The 25,991-nt window shown below is 45.9% G+C and overlaps 2 pseudogenes; both read right to left on the minus strand.

The window, feature by feature from the left end:
• Positions 1-2,938: 2,938 nt before the first annotated feature.
• On the minus strand, positions 2,939-3,299 carry LOC134341591 (oocyte zinc finger protein XlCOF20-like; annotated as a pseudogene).
• A 5,525-nt stretch (positions 3,300-8,824) lies between these two features.
• The window catches only part of LOC134341527 (zinc finger protein 585A-like), a 68,854-nt pseudogene continuing 51,687 nt past the window's right edge, over positions 8,825-25,991 (minus strand).

Raw genomic sequence — 25,991 nt, forward strand, 5'->3', positions numbered from 1 at the left:
GTCTCCAACTTTGAGCCTGTCGTCGGACACGTTCTCGTTGACACCTAGTCTGCCATGATCGTGGGGATCCCATCCATGGACGGTTATGCTTTCCCATTGGCTAACTCTTTCTTCCAGAGCAGTGTTTGCCAACCCAACGCCCACATACTTGCTAATGCCCTCCTGAAGACCTTCATAGTCGCCATACTCGCCCCTCTGAGACCGAATATACTTTCCAGCGTTCCCATCGTGTAAAAACATGGCTATCATATGCCAGCATGAAAGAAATATTCTGCTTTGACTTTTTATTTATCTTTAAACCTAGTTTTCACAGTACCTTTACCCTGCACAGTAGCTGCGGGGTGTTGACAATGAATGACACCACGGACTTGCAATTTAAGTTTCAGAAATTCCACTAAATGGCGACCTGTCCTATATGCCGCTCTATCCATTGCACAAGAAATCCTGTTCCTAATCAAAAGAATTTTGTCATCAATATACATTTTGAGCTCTCATAGATTTATTCCATGTTAATATCTGTTTTCAACTATTTACAATAGGAAATCTCGTCATCAACGTTTCCATTTTTGATTAACCATACATATGCCATTAGCAAGGCCTCGTTGTCCCGCATAATTGACTCATACAGTTGGCTCCCAAATTCTGTTGTATTTTTTTTGTGTGTAGTTCTGTGCGTAGCGATACTTAATGTCCTTACTCATGTCATCAGTACGACGAGACACAGAGTCATTACTCAGGGGAATTGATTTTAAAATACTGGTATCCGTTTTGAGAACAGTGGCGAGCACTTCTGATACAACAGGCATTAATAATCTTTATCTAATTGTATGAGATCTTTCACACTTTGCTATCATTTTGGAAATGTTATGAGAAGCAATGAGATTGCGATCAAGGATATTTTTAGCTTTCCTGGCAAATGACTCGAGTGTACAACGCCTGTCAAACGCTTCTTTCATCCTCTGGAACTGAGTAATAACATAGGTAGCCTTTTCGGGGTGTCTTTTACGGAAGTGTTCCTGCAATCTTGATAGTTTCAGTGTTTCTTTAGACAGTACAGTATCACGAATAAGACACATGGGGCGTCGCTGATCTGACAGAAATAGAGTAAATCCATACTCCGTGTACATAAAGACGCACTTTTTGTAGTTTCTGATTCTTAGCAGAATTAGAATTCAAGTCCTCATCGCCTTAAGATTCACAGAGATCCTGCCGTACGTACTAATCCATCATTATCGGGGTTGGACTGTTAAATTGCATGAACTCGTTCCGTGCCGCGAGTCAAGGGGAATTGTTGAGCACTCTGGTTGCTAATTTATGCTTCCCCAATAATGTCTGTTAGGCTGGTAAGGTGGGAAGAGGCTGCCGAGTTTCAGACGGTTGAGACGACGAGCGTTTGCTGTCTGCGGAGCTACGGCTCTTGCTGTGGTCCAGGGCCTGCTCTACTAACAGTCGGTCAGGTCTGGTGCCTCATGTTATAGAACATAGAAACATACAGCACATTACAGGCCCTTCGGCCCACAATGTTGTGCCACCCACTTGACTTACTCTAGAAATTGCCTGGAATCTCCCCAGCGCACAACCCTCTATTTTTCTAAGCTCTATGTACCTTTCTCAGAAGCTCTTAAAAGACCCTTTTGTATCGGCGTCCAGCACTGCCGCCGGCAGTGTATTACATGCACCCACCACTCTCTGCATGACAAACTTACCCCTGCCACCCCTCGATAAGTTCGCGGCCTAAGGTAGCAGGAGATGAGTTATACAGCTCTCATTACATGCACATGCAGTCCAACTCTTTGAGTGATTATGCAGAAAGTTTGAAGTTAATTATTCATCTCCTTCTACCTTAGGCCACGAACTTATCATTCACCCCTGGTATCGACTACTTCTGCAGGTCCAAGGCGCCGGCTTCTACAAAGAAGGGATCCGTATGCTCCACCACCGCTGAACTAAGTGTGTAAATGTAGGAGGGGACTATGTTGAAAAATAAATGTGCTAGGGTTTCTAAAATTGACTCCCTCTACCTTAGGCCACGAACTTAACAATCACCACTCTTATCACGGGCTCATAACTTGTTAAGCAGACCCATGTGTGGCATCTTGTCAAGGACCTTCTGAAAGTCCGGGTGCACAACATCAACCGATTCTCCTCTGCCTGTCTTCCTTGTAACTTCGTCAATGAAATCAAAGAATGTCAACATGCTTGTCAGACAAGATTTTCCCTTGAAGACAACATGCTGAAAATGGCCGATTTTATCATGTGCCCCAGACACCCTGAAAACACATCCTCAATATCCGACTCCAATATCTTCCCAACCACTGAGGTCAGACTAACTGGCCCATAATCTTGTATCTTCTACCTCTCTACCTCCTTGAGGACTGGAGTGATATTTCCAAATTTCCAGTCTCCCAGAACCATACCAGAACCCACTGATTCTTGAAGCATCGTTACTGATCCCTCCACAATATTTTCAGCCACCACTTTCAGATGTTCACCATCTGGTCCAGGTGACCTATTTACCTGCAGACCATTCTATTTCCAAGAACCTTCTCCTGAGTAATGTAAATTTGCACAATTCAGACCACTGACATCCAGACATCCATCGTCCTACTAGTGCCATCCAGAGTGAAGACTGATGCAAAATACTTATTCAGTACTTCCGCCAGTTCCATGTCCCCCAGTACTACCCGTCCAGCATCGGTTTCCAGTTGTCCAATATCCACACTTTCCTCTCCTTAACACTTAACGTATCTGAAGAAACATTAGGCATCCTCTTTAGTATTACCGTCTAGCTTAAACTGGTGAATATGGAGCAGAACAAACTATTCCCCTGCCCAGTGACCAGGGTGCAGATATCGGTGTGGTGAGCAGCAGCAATAATTGCAGAGTTCAGCACAGACAGTCACTCTCAAAATTGCATTCAGCAACGGTGATGGACAAATATCCAGCATGCAGCTTATTGAAACTTTCTCCCCAGTGTGAACTCAATGATGCACGTTCAGTTGAGACCACTGAGAGAATCTCTTCCCACATTCTGAGCAGGTGAACGGCTTCTCCCCAGTGTGAATTCGCTGATGACTCTATAGGTTGGATGACCGAGTGAATCTCTTCTCACCGACTGAGCAAGTGAATGGCTTCTCCCCAGTGTGAACTCGCTGGTGTCTCTGTAGGTTGGATGCATGAGTGAATGTCTTCCCACAGTATGAGCAGGTGAATGGCCTCTCCCCAGTGTGAACTCGCTAGTGTGCCAGCAGAGCAGATGACCAAGTGAATCCTTTCCCACATTCTGAGCAGGTGAACCGCCTCTCCCCAGTGTGAACTGACTGGTGTCTCAGTAGGTGAGATGCCTGTGTGAATCCCTTCCCACAGACTGAGCAGGTGAACGGCCGCTCCCCAGTGTGAACTCGCTGATGTACCTTCAGTTGGGATGGCCAAGTGAATCCCTTCCCACAGTCTGAGCAGGAAGGATGATCGAGTGAATCCCTTACAGAGACAGCAAAACTGGCGTGTTGAGTTCGAAATTCCCGTAGACAAATTCCTTGTCATTTTTAACCTGTAAAAAGAGTTACAAAATCCATCAGTGGGTGTCGGACAACATTTCAGATGAGATCACTTGAGTTGTCAAGGTGTGATCTGACAACACACTGTTACAGTGAAGTTCAACCCAAGTTGGAGAGAGAAATCACTTCTAACTGGGCACTGTGCTGGTATCTGGAATGACCATCAAACTCTCTGATGCTCTTCCTGTCGCTAAAAGAATGAGGCATTTCTGCCATCTCCAATCTGTGACCTGGCTCAGTTTGACTCTCTCCATTGGTATTATTCCCTGTTCCCACTGAGCTGCATGGGTTCCTGGCCCCACAGTAACTGAAACACTCTCACACAAATAGCCAGCAGGCATTCCACGCAACCACCACTCTCTGTGTAAAAAAACTTACCACTGACATCCCCTCGGTATCTATTTCCAAGCTCCTTAAAACTATGCCCCCTCCTGTTAGCCTAATATCGACACCTCCCCCCCCCAAAAAAAAAACCCTACCCAGTACAACTGCGGAGGAGCTAAATATAATTCCTCTCTTTGATCAGCTGTCTGAGTGATTCCCTGACTCTGAGAGGAAGGGGTGTCTATGATCCACATTGTCAGGGTGTTGAGTTTACCAGGAGACAGAGACTGCAGGGACGGGAGGTTTTCTGTTCACTAATACACTGTGTGTGGACCCCGCTGGCAATTCTGGTGTTGTGACCCGAATCGAGACAAACACCACGCTGCCCACTCCACCAACAACACGGCACAGCCGGACACATAACAGGGGACTTTACATCTCACAACACTGGATTCGGTGATGAAACCCGGGATTAATGTTGTTGTCCCACTGAAATCAGAAGAAATGTCCATTCAGGTGTTTTTAAATACCAGCGCTCCCCCACAGGTGACGTCACACAGTTTCCACACGCGCGTACCTGACGTCACACACGCGCTGCTGCGCTCGCGCTGAGACAGTTTAACGGCTGAGCTACCGACCCCTCCACCCCAACCCCACCTCCGCTGCGCTGTAGTCATTGGCACGAAGCGATGTCAATCACTGTTTACGCCCAATAGTGGAGGCGGACCAGCCGAGAGGGCGTTACCCTGCTGACATCTCCAACCGCCGGTCAATGTTCTTCCATAAAATCGGAACAAATCCCAAAGAAAATGTCCGCTTTCTGATTTATTTCCATTTCCCTCCGAGGGAAGTTGGGGCGTTTGTGAAGCGTCTCCTGCGGCCGGAGTCTGATGTATCGCTGAGAGGTAGGAGGAGACCGCTCGGCCCGTCGGTTTGATGCCGGTTCCCCGGGGAGGGAGAGGGGGATTTTATTGAAAGGATGAAGACGGTGAGAGAGGGGGCGGACAGGATGTTTGTCCCGGTGGGGACAGGAGGGGCTCATCTGTGGAAATGTCTGAGCCCACGGTGGTGGCGATTCACCACATTGGGAGGCAAACACCGGCAGACTGTTGACCTGCAAGCGGGGCCAATGGTCCGGGCAAAGTGGGGGTGGGAGTGGTGTTGGGGGGGCGGGGGGGTCTTATTGAATGACAGGACGGTGTGGAGGGGCCGAGTGGCCTTCCTGGTGTCTGTGTGTTCAAATACAAGGAATAACCAGACCCTTCTTGGGCCTGCAGGATGTCCCAGTCGGTGTTGTAGGGGCCGGTGCTCGGAGCCCAGTTGTTCCCAAACTGTGTCAACAATTTGGCTGAGAGACCAAATCAACATTCCTCAGTCTGTTATTGACACAAAGTGTATATTTATATCCTGAAAATGACACCGACTGTATATTAGATCCCGAGAGTTTCGGGAGTTTGGAAACATTAAATGAGGGTGTCTGTGGGTTTTTGTTTCCCGGGGTTTGTTTCCACGCCCTGATATCGATGGAGTGAAGCGGGAGTTCAGAGCCGACACAGCGGGGTCCGATACAGGTCAGACGGGGTAAGTTACAGGCGACACTCCGCTCCGGGACAATCAACACCGGAGCATTTAGAGTAACGCCGCAGTAATTCGGAGCGGGTCAGGGAGAATATTAAATAAAACCAACACGGGAAGTTTCTGATCCGATCCCCTGACAGAGTGTGAAGGAACCGCGGCGAAGAGTAGTTGCAGAATTTAAAATAAGCGAGCCGAGCCGGGCCCGTGTGGGCGGAAGCCGAGGAGGAGATCGATGCCTGCGGACGGGGGAAGTAAATCTGCAACGGGCTTTGGAAACTGTCCGTGGACAAAGTCGGAGACAGCGGGGCTGAGCGGTACCGGACAGTGTGAACAGATGTGACCGGATCGCGGGAATCACTGCCGCTGAGAAAGTTGCCGAGGCTTTCTCGGCTTTGCATATCAGTCAGAAACCTGATGGACAGAGATTTACACTGATTTTCCAAAGCGTTCCCGGCCTCCTTCCCGAACCCTGCTCTCCGTGCAGCGCCCCGGACCGTAACGTTTCTCCCGGCATCGGCACCTTTGAGGCGCCGGCGATCCCCGCCTTCCGCGTTTTAAACCTCCGGGAATGAGCTGCTCTCCATTTCCAGCATCTCCCTGCCCCGGGACCCACGGAGCGGACAGACAGTAACTCACTCGCTCTCTCTGTTGTTTTCCAGTGAATTTAATGGCGATGGTGATCCTGTCCCGGGGAAAGTGCGGCCTCTCCACCCGCACCACTCGCTACCTGGTGGCCACGGCAGCGGCAGATCTACTGACCATCGTGTTTGCGGTGATATTGTGGCGGGTCGGTTATTATTACTTCCCCGGGACTTTCCTGGACATCACCCCCGTGTGCAGTGTGATCTCTGTCCTGGGAGAGGCAGCCACGGAAAGTTCTGTCTGGTTCACCGGCACTTTTACTTTTGATCGGTTTGTGGCCATTTGTTGTCAGAAGCGGGAAATAAAATATTGCACCGGGAAAACTGCGGCTGTGGTTCTGACAACAACCGGCGTATTGCTCTGTTTTATTAATGTGCCCGAATTTATTATATATCATCCTGTGAATGTGGTTGACAATATACCCCGGGACTGTATTGAAATACCGGGCTACTATGCGGATCCCGGGTGGGTGGGATATAACCGGCTTTCTCCCGTCCTAACGCCATTACTCCCGTTCGTGTTAATACTGCTGTTCAACGCTCTCACAGTCAGACACATTTTAGTGACTAGTCGCGTCCGTAAGGGGCTGAGGGGTCAGAGCAAGGCGGAGAACCGCAGTGACCCGGAGATGGGGAGCAGGAGGAGGTCTGTGATCTTACTTCTCACCATCTCCGGAAGTTTCATCGTCCTGTGGTCGGTGAGTGTTTTTGAATTCCTTTATAACACCATCGCTGGACTGGATCAAAATAATTACAACGATTCTGAATACATTTTTCAACACACCGGAGACATGCTGATGATATTAAGTTCCTGCACAAACACGTTTATTTATGGGGTAACTCAGTCCAAGTTCAGAGAGCAGTTCATCAGCGCAGCGAAATATCCGCTCACGTCAATTATTCAACTAATTAATAAACAAAGTATCTAAGCTCTTCTCGGCGGCGGTTGCAATGTTTTCGATCTTAACTCCACAGAATCAATAATCATCGGAGAACGTGGCAGCGGGGAGAGTAAATCTGGTTTAGCACCCGAGAGAAACACAGCACAGGAACAGACTCTCCGACACCTGCATCCCGCCACCTCCACTCCTACCAATTATTAAACTCATCCTACCTTTTATTTTCAGCTTTCCACTATATTCCCGCGCTCGTCACCGCCAGACCCTTTTCGGTCATGAGAAAGCGAGACAGGTTCTGGGGACATTCAAGACCAAATCGGCAAAAAATGCCTCTCATTCGTTACTTTAGCCTTTTGCATAAGAATGAATGAAAAACAAAGAAAGTCAACACGAATTTACAGTGAAGCTTGCACATGCCCGTCGCATTAGACAAAGGTGTTACAGAGAAATATTTAACACAACAGAACTCATTCATAATTGTGCAAATTGTTACGGAAATCTCCGGTGCCTACTCTGCTTCAAGGAAAATAATGTCATCTCAGTTCCTGATTTCTAATAAATGCCCGTCCGATCAAATTGCTTGTTGACTCTCCTCTACATTCACTCCAGTAGAATCGCATGTTTATTATTTTTACTTTTTATTTCAGCTAAAACTGATAAAAATTGCGTTATGGACAGAGACGAGCACACTTATTTCTGAATCGCTTGGAACTTTTGGACTATTCTGGTGCTTTTTATTATTGTGCCTTTCTGGAGATTTGAATAAATATTGCCGTGCAGGTCGAAATGTTTAGAGCTATTGTGCAGTGATTTGGGGAAGATGCCAGTCGTGTATATTACAACTGAACAATGTATACCCCCTTCATGTACCATAGTCGTTCATTTCCCTCTTTCGTCAGCTTATTTCTGGTGTTTTACACTGACTGATTTCCGTGGGCTGTGTGTGTTCGGAATGGCCATACCCATTAAATAAATTATTACTGCATATTTATCCTGTAATATTATATTCGGGCGGGTACCAGGTATTATCCCATCTCCAATAATGTATCGGTCGTAATATAATTGTAGGGTCCTGACTCTAAAACTGGATCAGGATTGTATTTATAATAATGCATGGTATGTTTCATGATTTTGTATCTTAAAGCAAGAATTTGGTGAAAGATGTTTGTTGCCTGATGGTGCCTGTGTAAGTAATCGGATTGAATTAGATTGTTGCAGGATACTGTAATTGTGGGATTTTTTTTTCCGATTTCACATGGCATATTCTGCTTTTATCGTCTTGAATTTGTTAGCCTTTTATTGCGCATCTTTGATGTTTTTGTCTTAACCACCTGGACCAGTATTGCCAGAAGGAAACATCCAGTTTCTGGGAAGAAGTCTTCAACTTTGAGCCTGTCGTCGGACACGTTCTCGTTGACACCTAGTCTGCCATGATCGTGGGGATCCCATCCATGGACGGTTATGCTTTCCCAGTGGCTAACTCTTTCTTCCAGAGCAGTGTTTGCCAACCCAACGCCCACATACTTGTCAATGCCCTCCTGAAGACCTTCATAGTCGCCATACTCGCCCCTCTGAGACAGAATATACTTTCCAGCGTTCCCATCGTGTAAAAACATGGCTATCATATGCCAGCATGAAAGAAATATTCTGCTTTGACTTTTTATTTATCTTTAAACCTAGTTTTCACAGTAGCTGTGGGGTGTTGACAATGAATGACACCACGGACTTGCAATTTAAGTTTCAGAAATTCCACTAAATGGCGACCTGTCCTATATGCCGCTCTATCCATTGCACAAGAAATCCTGTTCCTAATCAAAAGAATTTTGTCATCAATATACATTTTGAGCTCTCATAGATTTATTTCATGTTAATATCTGTTTTCAGCTATTTACAATAGGAAATCTCTTCATCAACGTTTCCATTTTTGATTAACCATACATATGCCATTAGCAAGGTCTCGTTGTCCCGCATAGTTGACTCATACAGTTGGCTCCCAAATTTTGTTGTTTTTTTTGTGTGGTTCTGTGCGTAGCGATACTTAATGTCCTTATTCATGTCATCAGTACGACGAGACACAGAGTTATTACTCAGGGGAATTGATATTAAAATACTGGTATCCGTTTTGAGAACAGTGGCGAGCACTTCTGATACAACAGGGATTAATAATCTTTCACTGATTGATTGAGATCTTTCACACTTTGCTATCATTTTGGAAATGTTATGAGAAGCAATGAGATTGCGATCAAAGATATTTTTAGCTTTACTGGTAAATGACTCGAGTGTGCAATGCCTTTCAAACGCTTCTTTCATCCTCTGGATCTGAGTAATAACATAGGTAGCCTTTTCGGGGTGTCTTTTACGGAAGTGTTCCTGCAATCTTGATAGTTTCAGTGTTTCATTAGACAGTACAGTATTACGAATAAGACACATGGGGCGTCGCTGATCTGACAGAAATAGAATAAATCCATACTCCACGTACGTAAAGACGCACTTTTTGTAGTTTCTGATTCTTAGCAGAATTAGAATTCAAGTCCTCATCGCCTTCAGATTCACAGAGATCCTGCCGTACATATTAATCCATCATTATCGGGGTTAGACTGTTAAATTGCATGAACTCGTTCCGTGCCGCGAGTCAAGGGGAATTGTTGAGCACTCTGGTTGCTAATTTATGCTTCCCCAATAATGTCTGTTCGGCTGGTAAGGTGGGAAGAGGTTGCCGAGTTTCAGATGGTTGAGACGACGAGCGTTTGCTGTCTGCGGAGCTACGGCTCTTGCTGTGTTCCAGGGCCTGCTCTACGAACAGTCGGTAAGGTCTGGTGCCTCATGTTATAGAACATAGAAATATACAGCACATTACAGGCCCCTCGGCCCACAATGATGCTTACTCTAGAAATTGCCTGGAATCTCCCCAGCGCACAACCCTCTATTTTTCTAAGCTCTATGTACCGATCTCAGAAGCTCTTAAAAGACCCTTTTGTATCGGCGTCCAGCACTGCCACCGGCAGTGTATTACATGCACCCACCACTCTCTGCATGACAAACTTACCCCTGCCACCCCTCGATAAGTTCGCGGCCTAAAGTAGAAGGAGATGAGTTATACAGCTCTCGTTACATGCACATGCAGTCCAACTCTTTGACTGATTATGCAGAAAGTTTGAAGTTAATAACTCATCTCCTTCTACCTTAGGCCACGAACTTATCGATCACCCCTGCTGTTTGCAGGTCCAAGACGCCGGCTTCTACAAAGAAGGGATCCGTACGCTCCACGACCGCTGAACTAAGTGTGTAAATGTAGGAGGGGACTATGTTGGAAAAAATAAATGTGCTAGGTTTTCTAAAATTGACTCCTCCTACCTTAGGCCACGAACTTGACAATCACCCCTTGTATCACGGGCTCATAACTTGTTAAGCGGACCCCTGGGTGACATCTTGTCAAGTACCTTCTGAAAGTCCGGGTGCACATCATCAACCGATTCTCCTCTGCCTGTCTTCCTTGTTACTTCGTCAATGAAATCAAAGAATGTCAACATGCTTGTCAGACAAGATTTTCCCTTGAAGACAACATGCTGAAAATGGCCGATTTTATCATGTGCCCCAGACACCCTGAAAACACATCCTCAACATCCGACTCCAATATCTTCCCAACCAGTCAGGTCAGACTAACTGGCCCATAATTTTGTATCTTCTACCTCTCTACCTCCTTGAAGAGTGGAGTGATATTTCCAAATTTCCAGTCTCCCAGAACCATACCAGAACCCACTGATTCTTGAAGCATCATTACTGATCCCTCCACAATCTTTTCAACCACCACTTTCAGATGTTCACCATCTGGTCCAGGTGACCTATTTACCTGCAGACCATTCTATTTCCAAGAACCTTCTCCCGAGTAATGTAAATTTGCACAATTCAGACCACCGACATCCAGACATCTACCATCCTGCTAGTGTCTTCCAGAGTGAAGACTGATGCAAAATACTTATTCAGTTCATCCGCCAGTTCCATGTCCCCCAATACCACTCCTCCAGCATCGGTGTCCAGTTGTCCGATATCCACACTTTCCTCTCCTTAACACTTAATGTATCTGAAGAAACATTAGGCATCCTCTTTAATATCACTGTCTAGCTTAAATTGGTATTCCATCTTTTTCTTCTTAACCTCTTTTTTAAAAATTTGCCTTCTGTAGGTTTATAAAAGCTTCCCAATCCTCTAACTTCCCACCATTTTTGCTCTGTTATATGCCCTCTCTTTGGTTTTCATGTTGGCTTAGCCACGGTTGTTTCATCTTGTCTTTAGAATACATCTTCCTCTTTTTTACATATATATCCAGTGCCTGCCAAATTGCTTCCAGAAATTCCAGCCATTTTGTCATCATCTCCGCCCATGTTCTTTTCTTAACAACATTGGCTAATTCTTCTCTCATGCCTTTATAATTCTCTTTATTCCATGGTTACACTGGAATACCTCACTTTAGCTTCTCCTTCTCACACCTCAGGGTGAATTCCATTACATTAAGATCATTTGCCCTTATGGGTTCTTTCACCTTAGGCACTCTAATTAATTCTGGTTCATTGCATAACACCCAATTGGGAATGGCTGATCCCCAGCTGGGCTCAACCAGGAGCTGCTCTAAAAAGCCATCTTGTGGGCATTCTAGGAAACCTCCTCTTGGGATCCTGCGCCGACCTGATTTTCCTAATATATCTGCATGACTATCTCCCATGACTATTGTACATTGCTGTTTTAGCATGCATTTTATTTCTCCCATTGTAATTTGCAGACAATATACCTACTACTGTTTGGGGGTCGCAAAACAAATCAAGATCTTTTCACCCTTGCTGTTTCTTAGTTCCACCCACAATGACTCAGCACCTTCCAACACCATGTCAACTTTCCGATGATTTGATTTAAATTTTTACCAACAGAGCCACAGCACCCTCTCTGCCTACCTGCAGTCCTTTCCAGAAACATACAAGCAAATGGGCCACAAGAGATACTGCAGATGCTGGAAATCTAGAGCCATAACAGAACGTGCTGGAGGAGCTCAGCAGGTCAGGCAGCATCTATCGATGGGAATCAACATTTTGGCCCAAGTATCTGCAATATTAACAGGCAAAGAACATAGAAAATAGCAAGAAAACCAAAAAAAAAAACAAACAACATTTGACAAAATTTAATTCAGGGCTTAATAAGATTTCCCAAGCAGATCACCAGATTCCCAAGCAGATTCGTGGAACGGAATCACTGGTAAGGACCAGCCAGGCAGACTTGACTCTCTACTGTACACTAGTTATGTTAGAAATTCACCAAGTACCGGACACAGAGTTTAAAATGGAAATGATTGTTTTGTCTCTGATCCAGAAAATTAAACTCTAGTCCCATTAAAGGTGAATATGCAGCAGAGCAAACCTTTCCCCTGCCCAGTGACCAGGGTGCAGATCTGGGTGTGGTGAGCAGCAGCAATAATTGCAGAGTTCAGCAAAGACAGTCACTCTCAAAATTGCATTCAGCAACGGTGATGGACAAATATCCAGCATGCAGCTTATTGAAACTTTCTCCCCAGTGTGAACCCAGTAGTGTATCACAAGTTTAGATTACTGAGTGAATCCCTTCCCACATTCACAGCAGGTGAATGGTCTCTCCCCAGTGTGAACTCGCTGATGACTCCATAGGTTGGATGATTCGATCCTTCCATTTTTCCTCTTTCATCTCCGTCTGACTCTGAGTGTCTGTGTCCTTGGTTAAATCTAAACAAGCTGCGAGCGATGTAAACAAGCTGCAAGTTGGACTGATTTGCCTTCTTAATCTCTCTCTCTCTCTCTCTCCTAAATTGACAGTCCACAGCAAACGTAACCTAGGGATTCATAACAATGGCCACTCCCCATTGTGAACTGACTGGTGTGCCAGTAGTTGGGATGACTGAGTGAATCCTTTCCCACATTCTGAGCAGGTGAGCGGTTTCTCCCCAGTGTGAACTCGCTGATGACTCTGTAGGTTGGATGACCGAGTGAATCCTTTCCCACATTCTGAGCAGGTGAATGGTTTCTCCCCAGTGTGAACTCGCTGGTGTCTCTGTAGGCTGGATAAGTGAGTGAATCTATTCTCACAGACTGAACAGGTGAACGGCCTCTCCCCTGTGTGAACTCGTTGGTGACTCTGTAGGTTGGATGACTGAGAGAATCCTTTCCCACATTCTGAGCAGGTGAACAGCTTCTCCCCAGTGTGAACTCGCTGGTGTCTCTGTAGGGTGTAAGAGTAAGTGAATCTCTTCCCACATTCTGAGCAGATGAACGGCCTCTCCCCAGTGTGAACTCGCTGATGACTCTGTAGGTGGGATGACTGAGTGAATCTCTTCTCACAGACTGAGCAGGTGAATGGCTTCTCCCCAGTGTGAACTGACTGGTGTGCCAGTAGTTGTGATGACCGAGTGAATCCCTTCCCACATTCTGAGCAGGTGAATGGCCACTCCCCAGTGTGAACTGACTGGTGTGCCAATAGTTGGGATGACTGAGTAAATCCTTTCCCACATTCTGAGCAGGTGAATGGCCACTCCCCACTGTGAACTGACTGGTGTGCCAATAATTCAGATGACTGGGTGAATCCCTTCCCACATTCTGAGCAGGTGAACAGCTTCTCCCCAGTGTGAAATCGCTGGTGTCTCTGTAGGTGGGATGACTGAGTGAATCCCTTCCCACATTCTGAGCAGGTGAACGGCCTCTCTCCAGTGTGAACTCGCTGATGACTCTGTAGGGTGGATGAGTGAGTGAATCTCTTCCAACAGACTGAGCAGGTGAATGGCTTCTCCCCAGTGTGAACTCGCTGGTGTCTCTGTAGGTTGGATGACTGAGTGAATCCCTTCCCACATTCTAAGCAGGTGAATGGCTTCTCCCCAGTGTGAACTCGCTGATGATTCTGTAGGGTGGATGACAGTGTGAATCTCTTCCCACATTCTGAGCAGGTGAACGGCCTCTCTCCAGTGTGAACTCGCTGATGACTTTGTAGGTGGGATGAATGACTGAATCCCTTTCTACAGACTGAACAGGTGAATGGCTTCTCCCCAGTGTGAACTCGCTGGTGACCCTGTAGGGTGGATGAATCAGTGAATCTTTTCCCACAGACTGAGCAGGTGAATAGCTTCTCCCCGGTGTGAAGTCGATGGTGTCTCTGTAGGGTGGAAGAGTGAGTGAATCTCTTCTCACAGAATGAGCAGGTGAACGGCCTCTCTCCAGTGTGAACTTGCTGATGTACCTTCAGTTTAGATGAGCAAGTGAATCCCTTGCCACAGTCTGAGCAGGTGAATGGCAGCTCCCCGGTGTGAACTCGCTGGTGAGCCATTAGGTCAGATGACTGAGTGAATCCTTCCCCACTAATTTAGCAGATGACCAGCCTTTGCCCAGTGTGAACTGACTGGTGTGTCCACAGACGGGAAGACCGACTGAATCCTTTCTCACACCCAGAACAGATGAATAGCCTTTCCCAGTGTGAACTTGCTGATATACCTTCAAATGAGATGACTGAGTGAATCCATTCCCACTGTCCGAGCAGATGAATGGCCTCTCCCCTATGTAAGATGACGGATGTGCCATTCGATCAGATGACCAAGTGAATCCCTCCCCACAGTCTGAGCAGGAAGGATGGTCAATTGAATTCCTTGCTCCACTTCTTAAATATCTAGACAGAGACAGCAAAACTGGCGTGCGATGCTTGAGGTTCCTGGAGACAAATTCCTTCTCATTTTTAACCTGTAAAAAGATTTACAAAATCCATCAGTGTGTGTGCAGGACAACATTTCAGATGAGATCATTTGATTTGCCAAGGTGTGATCTGACATCACACTGTTAAAGTGAGGTTCAACCCAAGATGGAGAGAGAAATCATCTTCTATCTGGGCACAGTGCTGGTATATGGAATGACCATCAAATTCTCTGATGCTCTTCCTGTCTCTATAAGAATGGGGCATTTCTGCCATCTCCAATCTGTGACCTGGCTCAGTTTGACTCTCTCCATTGGTATTATTCCCTGTTCCCACTGAGCTGCATGGGTTCCTGGCCCCACAGTAACTGAAACACGCTCACGCAAATAGGCTTTCTTGATTGCAGCTGGGATTTTCTTTTATGTATTATTAACTTAAAGTATCACAGTTTTAATGCCATGTAAAAAATTACTGCTGAGATGAATGTTTGGTTCGTCCACATAATTAAAACAAATAATATGGATTGGCCTGACTATGATTGAAATTGAATGCGATGAGCTTTGACATATTACTGGAACCCTGGGACCAGTGAACAACCGACAGCTTCCCCAGTTACCGACCCCCCCAGTGGTGGTCACTTAATCAGGACTCCACTTCATTTGAAACCCCAATGCCAGCGGTCCACCCACCGTGACTCTGTGCTATGACCCTATGGCGTACTCAACTGAGGAAAGCCAATATTATGCACCCCTCGAGGGACAGAAGTTCCCAGTCACGGTGATTGGAGAGGCTATAGGAAGAGAGGGCACTGCATTACTGGCCGAAGTTCCGGATTTCCTTTGGCGACAGACGGGACTGGTGGTTCCCCAGACCACCATTAGGGTTTGCCCTGGGTTCAAGCCAAAGAACCTGGGTTCCTTGCCTATACCTCAATGAAACAAGCCTCCAGCACCGAGGGAGACTGGCAAGACTTGACCGCGGGCCAATTCCGATACTGGAAGGAGTCTGAGGTGAAGACGGGACATCTGGTAAGACATTCTTTTAATATTGACCGAACTCAAGACATTGTACCCCACCTCTGGGCAACTTCAGGCCATGAATTCGACTACACCAACTGCCCCCCTGTCTGGAGCACCGTGAAAGAAGGACAGAATCTCCCATCCATTCCGCAATACCCCCTGAAGCCTGAGGCAACATTTTATGAGGATGAAAGCTCTTTTGTGGATCCAGCAGGAAAACGATATTCTGGCTATGTGATAGTGACAGACAATGAAATAGTTGTGCAGGCCTCTTTTGAAGCAGCTGTCTCTGCCCAGAAAGCTCAGCTGTTTGCTCTGACTCGTGCCTGTATCCTAGCAACAGACAAAAGTGTAAACGTTTACAGAGACTCCTGTTACGCATTTGGAGTTGTACATGACTACGGGGCTCTCTGGGAAGATGGGGATTCCAGACTTCCTCTGGCCACCCCATTAGCAATGCCACCTTTGTAAACAACTTTACTCACAGTTCTACAGTTACCTTGAGTTTTGGCTATTGTTAAATCTGCGGCCCACACAGGTCACGAAAGGCAATGCTTTAGTGGATGAGACAGTGAAAAGTGCGGTACAATCCTCGGTAGTTGTGGTGCTCTCGGGTTCCCGTCAAGCAACGTTTCGTGACTTAAGCAGAACGAGTTTGCCAGACATGCGGGAGGTACATCCTTTTCAGGGGGACGCCTCTGAGGAGGAGCACAAACTGTGTTCCCAGATGGGTGCCAGAAATACCCTGACCTAGGTTTTTGGATCACCCCAGTGGGGCAGATTTATTTTCCTGCAGAGTTTTTATCAATATCGGTCAATTAAATACATAATTGTACACACCTGGGAAAGGAGGGAATGGTTGGTAACCTGTACCCTGCACACCGGGTACAACTCCCTTGACAGGTGAACCTTATTCATGTCTACAAGTTGATTTTATTGAATTGCCTGCACTACATTGCTATAGATACTGCTTAGTTATTATAGATGTGTTTAGTAGATGGATTGAAGCTATTCCAACTACCAATAATACCACTATGACTGTTGTGAAGGTATTATTACAGGAAATAACTCTCAGGTATGCTGAGCTCTGACAATGGCCCACACTTTGTGGTGAAAGTAAATGAAGGGCTATGTAATGAACTAACTATGAAGCAACAATTCCACTGTGTACACCACCCACGGGCCGCTGGCATAGTGGAAACAGCCAATGGCACTCTGAAGAGTAAATTGGCTGAACTAACAGTGGAGACTGGACTCACTTGGTTGAAGGTCCTACCGTTACCCCTATTCCACATGAGGGTTACCCCAGAGGGGAAAACACTGTTGTCACCAGCTGAAATCTTTTATGGACGGCCCATGAGGACACCCTGGGGACCAAGACCTTGTGTACCATTGCTCCCAGAAAGTCTACCAGCAAAATTGGATATGCATACCCCAGGAGAAGAGATGGGGAAATATATATGCCAACTAACCAAAATTTTCCAAGCATTACATTCACAGATACAACAGGCTTACAAGGAAGAGAACCACTCTGCAGAGAGGAGTGACTATCCCACTATAGAACCTGGAAATTTTGTCCTGATCAAGAACTGGGATTGAGGGAAACTCGGACCTCGGTGGAGAGGACCATATCAGGAGTTACTGACCACTCCCACAGCTGTGAAACTGAAGGGGCAATTTCGGTGGATACATCGAACAGACTACAAACGTGTTACTGAAGGAACTGAGTAGAAGGACTCTCTCGGACTAAAGGAAAATGTATTGGTTGATAGTGGTGTTCTTGTTTATGTCTTTGAGAGGGCTCACCCCAGCATCCGGGGAAACCCATGTTAACACCTTTCTGTCTCTCTGTCACACCTATGCCAAACAGGTAGAACTAGGGGCCTGCTGGGTTTGTGGTGAAATCCCGCAGCATGATAAAACTATGATTCCAATGTCAGTAATCCCGCTCAACCAGACTGAGGAACTCCCAGCCTGGGCTTTCTCAAATATCACCCGGGGAAGTGAGGTGAGGAACTGTGTCCAGTCAGAGATGACTGTGGCTGTCAGTGTTTTGAGGGATGGTATCTCAGGCTCCCACCAAACAGAACTTCCTATACTGGGAAACATGCATCCTGGCCATACTTGCAGGTGCCCAGCAGCAGAGAGGAATAACTGAGACTGAGCGATTTTGGATGATCAGTTTTCTCTCCTATGGAGTAGCCAGGAATTCACGAGAGATAATCAATTTGGCTACAGCACTTGAGGAGCTGGCCACAATACTGCAGGGGTCCTGACAGAAACACAGGCCCAAGTAACAGAAATATCCACTGAAATGATTGCAATCTGGCAAACAGTCCCACAGAATCGTATGGCTTTAGATTTTATCCCAGCTGAGAAAGGGGGAACCTGTGCTATTATTGACACAGAATGCTGCACCTATATCCCTGATGACTCTACTAACATTACATCCCTCTCCGAGCACACTGCCAAGGAGACTGACAGCATCAAGAGAGTAGGGCAGGATTTACACGGGTTCACCGAAGGGTCGAAATGGTGGTCTTTGAATTCCTGTTCGGTAATATGTGGGGCATGATATTGCATTATGGCCTAATAGTTGTACATATTATTGTTATAATTACTGTTGTATGCTGGTTTTACCCACTGATAAGTCAATGCCCTACTCGTTTGCTTTCTCTGTAAAAAATTACTGCTTTGTTGATCATGTAAAGTGGGAATGATAAAGTACGTAAAAGGCTCAACACTTCGTTAAACAATAGCAGCCTGTTTTCCTGAAAGAAACTGCTGATGATCAACAGATGTGCTAAGCCACGCTGAGCCATATTTCTTCTTGAGGGTCGCTAGCTGGGGTTTCAGGATGCTTATCTCCTTGTGCACTCATGCGTAGAGACAGGACAGCTTCAGTCTGTTCCGTGTGTGAAAGCCATTATGACTACTTTGTAATTTGTCTTTAGGGGCTATCATGTAGTAAATAACTTTGGCTCCAGCCTGTCTTGTGTGGGGGGTATCTGGACGGATATACCTGTGGTGTAAGGGGAATTGTTAGTCAGTTAGTGGATTGGGCGAGAACAGTCATAGACTGTTCCTGTTTGAGCGAATAACGGAGTAAGCCCCAGGTGCTTGGAAAAACGGGTTTGTACTTATGCGGTCTCTGAGTGACTTTATCCGGATTCCACTTCCACAGAATGGGAGTGGTTTTAAAGGGCTGGGCTGCTGGAAGCACATTACCAGACCTGGAGTGATTGCAACTGGGTCTGACAGAGGCATAGCTGGTTCTTCCGGGGACATTCCTACCTTCCTTTGTACAGGTATGTAATGTCTAAAGGACCAAAGTTTGAGTAAATGAGACTCACCAAACTTTCTCCTGACTGAATCACTGGATTCTCCGAGTGAGATGGGTTCTCTCCAGTTGATGCTCTCAATCCTCGGGCTGGTTCACTTGTTGCTGTTCCCTCGTCTTCAGTCGTGGTTTGCTTCCAGTTGGGGTTTTTCTTCCAATAAATCTCTCACCGCAGGTCTAACTTTAACATGAAAGATAATGAAGCACATTAACAATAGAAAGGAGAACCAAACGTTTCTGCTTAATGTTGCTAAGAACAAAACTCACCGAAATTTAAATGTTAAAGGTAAATATACTGTAATGATCTCAGTGAACAATCTTTTATTTTCCCTCACACGTCACAAAACGATATGGGATAAGAAGGAGCCATCAGTCAGACATGGTAAGACATAAGACACAGGAAGAGAATTAGGTGATTCGATCCATCTGGTCTGCCTCACCACTCAACCATGGCTGATTTTCATTCCAACACCATATTCCTGCCTTCCTCCTGTGACCCTAAAGCTACTTAGCAATCATGAATATATCAATCTTTGTCATAAATATACCCAAATGGCAGCCTCAACTAACCTCTGCGGTAACAACTTCCACAGATCAGACTTCTTTAGGCCAAAATATTTTCCTCATCACAGTTTTAAAGGGAAGCATATCTATTCTGAGACTGTGCTGTCAGATCAGACTCTCTGTCCAATGGGCACATCCTCTCCATATCCATTGTATCCAGGCTTTTCAGCATTCGGTAGGTTTACTTAACCATACATCTCTCCACCACCCCCACTGTCCCTCTGAACTCCATTGAGCACAGGTTCTGAACCATCAAATGCTCCTCATACATAAAACCGATCATTCCTTATATTATTCTTGTAGACCTCGTTAGCAACAACTGCACAAAACACATTTCCAGGAATAACAGACAGATTGGTACCTGTATCATTTACAGGGAAAAGTTGTGCTTTCTTTACTGTACTACTGTCACAGAACAAGCCATTTCCATTCCCAGATTAAAACAGGTCCATTTCAGGAAATATAAACCAGTCCAGGGTGAATGTAATAAAAAGAAACTGGAATTACCAGAAATGCTCAGCAGGTAAGGAACAGCTGTGGGGAGAGGAACAAACATTACAATTCAGGTTAATAACATTTTGTCAGAATGACTTCAAACATTTTCTGTTTTTAGTGCAGATCTCCAGCAACTCAAGATTCTCTCTGATTTCCACCAAGTGACAGACAGGTGACAGTCGGGGGGGGGGGGGGGTTTCCAAACACAGTTTGAACACCAAACTCACAGGTCTATTTCTACTGTTGTAAACATGGACCAGCCCATTTACTCATAGCCTCTCCCTGTGAGGATGGAATGGGAACTCATCCTCTCCTCAGATTAGCAATCATTGCTTCCAAAGGAACTCCAGAAACAAGCATCTGATCCCAGACCAGAAATACTCACTCAAAACCTTATAAGCCCAAGCAGCTCGATCCCCGGATCCATTTTACCTGGGTCAAAAACTGTGATAACCCAGGACCCAAACTCAGAGTCACACAGCTGAATCTGCCACTCACTAACCCTGAGAGTCTCACACATTGCCCCCACATCTCACACTGGGTAGTGCAATCCGGGATTTCCCCACAACCAATGTCCAGCTGCTCAAAATTTCTGCTTCATTTCAGAAGGACGACCATCCAGCCCCATTTCTAGAAGCATTAAAGCCAAAACACTGACAGTTCCATATGCCTGTAATGTAGATCACAGAATTATAGCGCAAGCACCAACTCTCCCAGTACTCTTTCCTGCCAGTAAAATGCTGCAGTGTGTCAGCCAGTCACAATTCAATAACTAGCACCTCCACACCAATGCACAACAGAACTGGTACCTGATGACCCTCTGGCATTCTAGCTAAACTGATTCTGGAAATAACACAGCAAGGTCAAAGTTGTAAATGAATACTTCACAATAAAAACAAGGGTTAGAAGAAAGATTGCTGATATATAATATTGAGGTTGTGAGATACAGGGTGGACCAAGGTTGATCTAGATGGTTTATGTACATCACTGAAGCTGGGGTGGGGGGTGGGGTTGGGGATTAGGAGACTGGACAGAGGTTGAACAAGATGGGCAGGGATGAGCAGATGGAACCAGGTGGGAGAAGGGATCAAGGACAATCACTGATGGTCCTCCAGCAATACACAGATACTGAATTAATAGTATCATAGTCATAGTCATACTTTATTGATCCTGGGGAAAATTGTTTTTTGCTACAGTTGCACCATAAATAATAATTAGTAATAGAACCATAAATAGTTAAATAGTAATATGTAAATTATGCCAGTAAATTATGAAATAAGTCCAGGACCAGCCTATTGGCTCAGGGTGTCTGACCCTCCAAGGGAGGAGTTGTAAAGTTTGATGGCCACAGGCAGGAATGACTTCCTATGACGCTCTGTGTTGTATCTTGGTGGAATTACAATAGTACATACTACTGTATAAAATGACAAAGTTAGAACAAACAACAAGAACTTTGCCATATATACTTTGATCCTCACCAATTTTTTATCAATACACCATAGAAAATTTCCAATTCGGACACTTCATATCTTTGCATGGTAACTACTCTGCCTATGACTGTGAGGGACTGCAGAGACCTTTGGATACAGATCAGCAATCACAGAAACCATTCTCCTCCCTGGACTTCCCAATCCTTCTGTAAAGCAGACAGTGAAATCAAAGATCCCCATAACCTGGATCGTTCTCCTTTCTCACCCTCCCCAGTCCGGGAGAAGACACAACAGCCATAAAGCTCAAAGGACAAATGCGAGGAGCCTCAGGAAGAGAGCCGACTTGGGGGAAGTTAACGGGACTCAGGGGCCAACATCAGATTCCCCCAACACAACAAGGAGGAAACATCACCATCCATCCGGGGATAGTTTAAAGACGCCAAGTGATCTTGCGTCACGAAGCGGAGGGCGGGCTGATCTGCGGTAAAAAGCCTCACGTGACCAGTTGGCGGGTCTTCCATTTCAATTCTGCGGAAATAGACAGCCTGGGCTCCTGGTTTGGATCGTTCAGTGCAGATTAAGTGAAGTCGACACATTTCTGACGAGCCCAGATAATTGGAAAATAAATGAGTTCGTTCGGGCCTCACGGCCAACATCAGGTCTCCCCGCTCGTGATCGGTCTCAATACTCACCAATGGGAAAGTGATATCTTCGGCCCGCAGACAGTGATCCCGATCCCCGGCGCCCCGACCCAGGAGGCGATAAGCCTTTGCCGATCCCGCAGACGGACTCACTTCAGCACTGAGCGGAAAGGCAAACACCGTCCATATGGGGACTGTGAGCAGGCGCGGAGTGATTGTTGCGTCATCCGGAGGGCGGGGCCTCGGGAACAGACGCGCAGCTGCTGCCCGCCTGCGGTTCAATGGGAGGGGCGAATGGGATCACGTGACCTGTGGGGTTCCAACCCAGGCAGAGACTCCAGCAACCCGCCACTCTGTGGAAAGACACAAACTTGTGTTATGTACCTGCAGTAATAGACCACAAACTCAGTTTTAATGTAAACTACTGTCTTTATTAGTATATAGAAAATTAAACAAACTACTCACCGAAACAGAAGTTAACAGTATTCTGCGTTTGTGGCTCCCACACTGTCAAGTTTAGGAACAAGTACTTAAAGTTTCAAGATGGCAAGTTTCAGTTATCCACGGAATGGGAAAAGTTGTAAATCCACATTAAAATGCAACGAGGAAGTAATCACGAAGAATTTCACTGGTTCCACGCTGGGAAAACGAAGTAACAGTCACAGAAGATTTTTAGTCACCGAGTCGTATTCCAAAATCCACGAAGAGATTGTACAAGGTGACAGTCACAGGAATATTCTTTAGAACAAGTGGTTGTTACACAACACCCGAATCCATGCAAGTGTTAACGAAAGTGGTCGCTACAGAAAAACTCCAACAGTCCACTTATGGATCAAAACAGTGACAATCACACATTCAATATGCACTGCGCGCCGCTCCTTCACCCAGTCCTTTTGGCATGGGAAAAGTATCAAACTTTTACCCATTACTTTAGCAAACTTCAGCTTGCAGTCCTCCCTCTCTCTCTCTCTCTAGACTGAGAGCTCCAGCAGTCAGTGTAGTGACGTCACACTCCCGCCTCCTGCAGACTCTCTTAAAGAAACACCCACAGCAAAATGAAACCTGTGATCATGTAACACTTGCCCCTCATATCTCCTCTCACCATAAATGCATTAGACATTTCAACCCCCAGAAAAAATACATCGTCTGCCCGCTCTATCTATTCCTCTCGTAATCTTATAAACGTCCATCCAGTCTCAGACCAGCCTGCGCCGCTCTGCAGAAAACAACGCAAGTTTGTGTAACCTCTCGTTATATCTCTCTTAGCCACCCGATCAATCTGTGCAGTCTCTTTCAGGGAGCTGTGAACTTGGATCCAATATCCCTCTGCTCATCGACACTGTTCAGGGTCTTGCATTTAACAGTGTACTGTCTCTCTACATTCGACCGACCGAGCTGCCAAGATGATCATCACTAATCAAATCTCACTGAGATTTCTCAGGTCCTGTTGAATTTATTGCCAAGTGCACAAGTACGGGAAGGTACAGGTACAGAGAAACACTGACTTGTGGCAGCATCACAGGCAAGTACATTCAGATAACACACGGAACACAAATTATACGATTCTCTGTCAGTAACAATCTATAAATATGTTGTGTCCTGATCAATATTAAAATGTGCATTTTGTGTCAATAACAGACTTGGAAATGTTGAACTTGATCTCTGTCTCCATTCCTCCTGTAGTCCACAACCAGCTCCTTTGTTTTTGTCACCATGAGGGAGAGGTTGTTTTCTTGACACCAGTGTGTCGGGGTGATGATTTCTTCTCTGCCGGTTGCCTCGTTATTATTTGAGATTAGGCCAATCAGTGTAGTGTCGTCAGGGAATTTAATTAGCAGATTGGATCTGTGAGTGGCGACACAGTCATGGGAATACAGAGAGTAAAGGAGGGGGCCAAGGAGACAACCCTGTGGGGTATGAGTGCTGAGGGTCAGAGAGACAGAGGTGAGGGAGCCCACTCTTACCACCTGCCGGCGATCTGACAGGAAGTCCTGGATCCAGCTACACAAGGCAGGGTGAAGGCCGAGGTCTCTGAGCTTGTCGATACTTCACGCCTTCGTATGGCTACTGCTCTGCCCATGACCGCAAGGAACTGCAGAGAGCTTTGGAGAGCAGAGAACATCAGAGAAACAAACCTCCCCTCCATGGACTCTTCCTACACTTCCCCTGCATCGGAAAAGCAGGCCATGTACTCAAAGATCCTCACAACCCGGACATTCTTGCTGCAAACCCGCTCCACCAGCGGGGAAGAGATACAAAAGCCTTAAAGCCCGTAACACCGGGCTCAAGGACGGCTTCCTGTCTGCGGTTATAAGCCAAATGAATGGTCTCCAGTCCAATAAAATGGACTCGACCTCACAATGTAACCCGACGTGACCCTGCACCATATGTCTATCTGCACTGCACTTTCTCTGCAGCCATAATGCTTTGTTACAGTTATTGTTTTGTCGTATATCAGCTCAATGTATTGTTGTAACGTGTAGATCTGTGTGGATCGTACGTCAGGCAAGATTTTCACTGTAGCTCAGTAGGTGATAAAAATAAACAAATTCCCCATCTCTGTTCTAAATGGACGTCCTTCAATACGGAAGTCTCTTGTCCTAGAATCCCCTATCATGGGAAATCAGCTTTGCCATATCTAATCTGTTCAGGTCATTTAACAATCAAAATGTTTCTATGAGATCCCCCCTCATTCTCCTGAACTCCAAGGAATACCGCCCAAGAGCTGCCAGACATTCCTGATACGGTAGACCTTTCATTCCTGGAAACATTTTCGTGAATCTTCTCTGAACCCTCTCCAATGTCAGTATATCATTTCTAAAATAAGGATTCGAAAACTTCACACAATAGTCTGTGTGATCTCAGGAGTGCCTTATAGAGACTCGCCATCTCATCTCTGCTCTTATATTCCATACCTCTAGAAATGAATGTCAACGTTGCATTTGACTTCTTCACCACCGACTCAACCTGGAAGTTAACCTTTAGGGTATCCTGCACAAGGACTCCCAAGTCCATTTCCACCTCTGCATTTTGAATTCTCTCCCCATCTAAATAATAGTCTGCCCATTTATTTCGTCCACCAGAGTGCATGACCATACACTTTCCAACATTGTATTTCATTTGCCACTTCCTTGCCCATTCCCCTAAGCTATCTAAGTCTCTCTGCAGGCTCCGTAATCTCTCCAGTTACTTCCTTCCGAACCTGAGGGTGCATTCCATCAGGTCCAGGAGATTTATCCACACTCAGACTATTAAGCTTCCTGAATGAAGTCGAATATTGAAAGGCCTGGATAGAGACGTCGTGGAGGGCTGCAGTATCTGGTTATCACAATGCCATAAATACAACTTAAATATACAAACGATAGGCTTGCTCCCCAGCTTGAGATTCTAAATTGGAGAATGGTGCTTTATTCACAAAATCCTCATAGCCCACTGTGACTGTGCACTGATCCCAGCAATGGAACGCGCCACTGTAGCCCCACAGTGAACTATGTACAGATTGCAAAGCTACGAAATTGCATGTGAATAGCGCCCCCCACCCCCCAACTGCACTCTTTCTGCGTTACCAGCAGACTGGGACATCTCACATCCGCCCGGCCATTAAACTGTGAACAACTGTGGTCAGGGACTGATCTCTGGGGTACTCCAAACGCTACCCGCTTCCAGTCTGAAAACGACCCACTCATCCAGCCACACACTACCGGCAGTTTATCGATCTCCAACGAGAAAGCATAATAACCTACTCCTGAGGTTCAATACCATTGCTGACTCTGAGTTTACCACCGTGAGATGCCGAGGGACATAATAATCAGAA

This window comes from Mobula hypostoma, unplaced genomic scaffold (genome assembly GCF_963921235.1).
Source record: "Mobula hypostoma unplaced genomic scaffold, sMobHyp1.1 scaffold_36, whole genome shotgun sequence".
Lineage (NCBI taxonomy): Eukaryota > Metazoa > Chordata > Chondrichthyes > Myliobatiformes > Myliobatidae > Mobula > Mobula hypostoma.